We start from the raw sequence: 3,505 nt of genomic DNA, 5'->3' as shown, positions 1-3,505 counted from the left end.
GCGCTTGTGACGGAGCAGCAGGAGCGCCCTGGCCGGGCCCAGGTGTGTGGGGTGGGGGGTCCTCCCTGACGCCCGAAGGCGGTGGGTGCCATCGGGGCATGTTTCTCCCACGGGGCGTTTGTTCCCCCCCCCTTCCTCTCTTCCTCTGAAATCAATAAAGACATAGCCGAAACCGGTGTGGCTCAGTGGATAGAGCGTCGGCCTGCGGACTGAGGGGTCCCAGGTTCGATTCCGGTCAAGGGCATGTGCCTGGGTTGCGGGCACATCCCCCGTGGGAGATGTGCAGGAGGCAGCTGGTCGATATTTCTAACTCTATCTCTCTCCCTTCCTCTCTGTAAAAAATCAATAAAGTATATTTAAAAAAAATAAAATAAAGACATAGCCTCCAGTGAGGATGTCGAAAACAAACAAATGCAACAACATTTTGGTAGCAGAATGTACACAGATCAAGAATAAAAGTGGTCCTAAGAAAACGTACTGAAACCTTTGAAAAGCGGTAACAAAAATGTTGCAGGGAACCAGTTTTATGATAGTTTCCACAAAGCACCATGATTACAGTAATCTTGTGAATTCTAGTATTTAAAATATTTGCCGTGCTTGCATGTTTTAGCAGGGTAACACTTTAAGTGAACTGAGATGCTGATTTCCACTGGTTGCTGCTGTGGGGTTTATATAATTGCATCCTGTAACCTGGTGTTAAGTATTGGAAGAGAAGGTTTGGGGTAATGTTATTGTTTTAACTTTAGTCGCTGTCAGCATTAAAAAGAGGGCAAAATTAGCCCTGGCTGGTGTGGTTCAGTGGATAGAGGTCGGCCTGTGGACTGAAGGGCCCCGGGTTCCATTCCCGTCAAGGGCACAGGCCCGGGTTGGGGGCTCGATCCCCAGTTGGGGGCGAACAGGAGGCAGTCGATCCATGATTCTCTCTCATCATTGATGTTTCCATCTCTCTCCCTCCCCCTTCCTCTCTGAAATCAATAAAAATATATTTTTTAAAAAGTGGGCAAAATTAATGTTCTGTCATATTTGACATAATCGGCCAGTTGATTGCTTAGTAACTTTTCCTTTGGAGGCAAAATCATTGGAGCTGTTAACTGTTACTCCAATTGATTTACTGGCTTTGTGATTTGAGAGTAGAATTCACAGTTATTGTTAGAAATCAAATGAATGAGACCTAGGACGAGAGTTGATATAATTGTAAAATGAGCTTAGCAGATGTAATAGACTTTTGTGATTCAAGGCTTGGAAAGTGACAGGTGGACTTGGATAGCAGTCCTGCCCCTGCCTGAGCAGTGGTTGTGTGCGGAGGGGAGAGCGCTGACTGATGAGCTTGCTGGTGCCCTTGCAGGAGGTGCCAGAGCTGCTGTGAGCTCCAGAGCTGTCACCGTATCCAGGCAACTGGGCGGAGCCTGCGCCTCCCCAGGCCGCTTGCTGAGGTGAAAATTTTCCATTGTTTGGCTCCTAAAGGGGATGCACTGGGGAGGAATATCCCCTGTAATTAAAGTTGCTTTATCTCCTGAGATAATCACCTTCAGTTGAAGATATTTTTGCACAGTAAAAAGTAAGCAGATGATCACACTCGTGATGACGTTTTAAAGCATGTTTTTGTTTTTATTATTTATTTTTTAATCCTCGCCTGAGGATATTTTTCTGCTGATTTTTAGAGGGAGTGGAAGGGAGAGGGAAAGACAGGGAATACTGACGTGAGAGAAACACGGTCGGTTGCTTCTTGCACTTGCCCCAACCAGGGACCCTGGGCTGGGGAGGAGCCTGCAGCCAAGGTGTGTGCCCTGACTGGGAATCTTGGATTTATGAGGAAACACATGGCTGTCCTTGGAAGTCCGTTGCGTCAGGGGCACCTTCCCGGGAAAGAAGAAGCCCTTCTTTGACCAGGATGGTGACTCAGACTGACCTTGGTGCAAGTGATGGCAGATACTCAATGTGAGGCCAAGGCGCTCCGTTGGAACGGATGGGCAGGCCAATACCCGCCGGTGCACCTGTATAGAAATTGTTACACTGCCGTTATACTTTCAAAGTACATTTTCTGATTATTATTATACGTAATTTTGAAAATTGTGTAGATTAAAAATGTATAAGTAAAATTCCCTTTATTGAAGTATAATTTCTCTACAATAATATAAATTTCAAGTCTATAACTTGATGAGTTTTGACAAACTTATATAGTCACTGTGCCAGTGACTGCATGGACTATGTTCACTACATCTGAAAGTTCGCTTGGGCCCCTTTGCAGCCAGTCCTATTCCCCTACCTCTGTTGCCTGGCAACTGCTTATCTGCTGCTATGGTTTTGCTTTTTCTAGAATTTCAGATAAATGGAATTTCGCAGTGTATCTTATGTCACTGACTTTTTCTACTTAACACAATGTTCTTGTGATTAATCTTTTTGCACGTATCAATACATTCCTTTTCATGAATATTCCATTTTACAGATATATGGCATACCACAATGTGTTTATTCATTCACCTATTTGATGGGCATTGGTTGTTTCTACCTTTTTGGCTATTGTGAGGAATGCCTCTATGAACATTCTCATGTACAATTCTTTTTTTTTTTTAAATCTTGTATTGTTGAAAGTATTACATATGTCCCCCCCAACTTTCCCCCCCATCTCTTCTAGACCACCCCCCACCCCTCTTGTAACAATTCTTTGTGTAGACATTTGTTTTTATTTCTCTTAGGTAAATACCTATGAGGAAGATTGCTGGGTCCTATAATAAGTATATGTTTAACTTTATAAGTGGTGGTAACTTTTTGTATTTCTCTCAGCAGTGTTTGAGAGTGCCAGTGACTGACACTGGTGGTGGAGTTGTGGGGGGTGTGGATGTGTGCAGTGCCAGGCAGCGGCTCTGGGGCGACGGGAGAGCTCACGGAGAGGAGGGGCCGGGTGGTGAGGGTTGCTTTCCCGCCATCAGGCTAGTGGCCTCACATTGTCCCCTGTGCCTACCCAAACTTGGGGCTTTTCTGGAGGCAGCGTCGCAGCCCCAGCAGATCCCGTTTGTAGCCTCATTAACGAAATTCTAGGTATGTGAGCTAGGGGCCCGGGGGCTGTCATGAGTCATAGCTGTTTTATTTGTAGTATTTTAAAAGTTAAGAATATTAATAAACTGTTTCCAGGAGATCCCTAATCTAGTTTAATAGATGGAGGGGAAGTGAACTGTGGGAGAAAACTCTGTCCTAGCCCAGGATGGCTCCTGCTGTGTTTCTTAGCTGTTCATAGTTTCGTGGACAAATGTGTGAGGTAATATAGAAAGTTAAACATAATAAATCTGAAGCCAGTGTTGTATGGTATCCCGTAGCTCTCTAGATACAGGGCTTATCCACTGCATGGACTTCATAGTAACCATTACTACCCCAAGTTCTTGGGAAACTAGGCCTTAGACTCAGATGTTTGAAAACCATTAAGCGACCCCGTTGCTCAAACCGCATGTGGAACAGGAGAGAGAGTAGCAGGGGACGCAGAGCAGGTGCTTCGGGTACTTTGGAGGCT

At 45.2% G+C, this 3,505-nt stretch overlaps 1 protein-coding gene across 3 annotated transcripts in view; it reads left to right on the top strand.

The window, feature by feature from the left end:
- IP6K2 (inositol hexakisphosphate kinase 2) overlaps positions 1–3,505 on the top strand; it is a 32,273-nt gene that overhangs the window by 17,192 nt on the left and 11,576 nt on the right. Inside the window, exon 1 of one of the 3 annotated variants that reach the window (XM_015568329.1) lies at positions 662–666. The exons of 1 other annotated variant lie outside the window; for it this stretch is intronic. The gene's annotated coding sequence lies outside the window, so the exon portion shown is untranslated. Of the gene's footprint in view, positions 1–661; positions 667–1,414; positions 1,434–3,505 lie in introns of those variants that run through there. One more of the 3 variants, XM_006770438.2, reaches the window with a different exon arrangement.

The sequence above is a fragment of the Myotis davidii genome, unplaced genomic scaffold (assembly GCF_000327345.1).
Source record: "Myotis davidii unplaced genomic scaffold, ASM32734v1 scaffold663, whole genome shotgun sequence".
In the NCBI taxonomy this organism is placed as follows: Eukaryota; Metazoa; Chordata; class Mammalia; order Chiroptera; family Vespertilionidae; genus Myotis; species Myotis davidii.
Note: the sequence above shows the minus strand (reverse complement) of the source record. Positions and strands in the feature narration are given on the sequence as shown.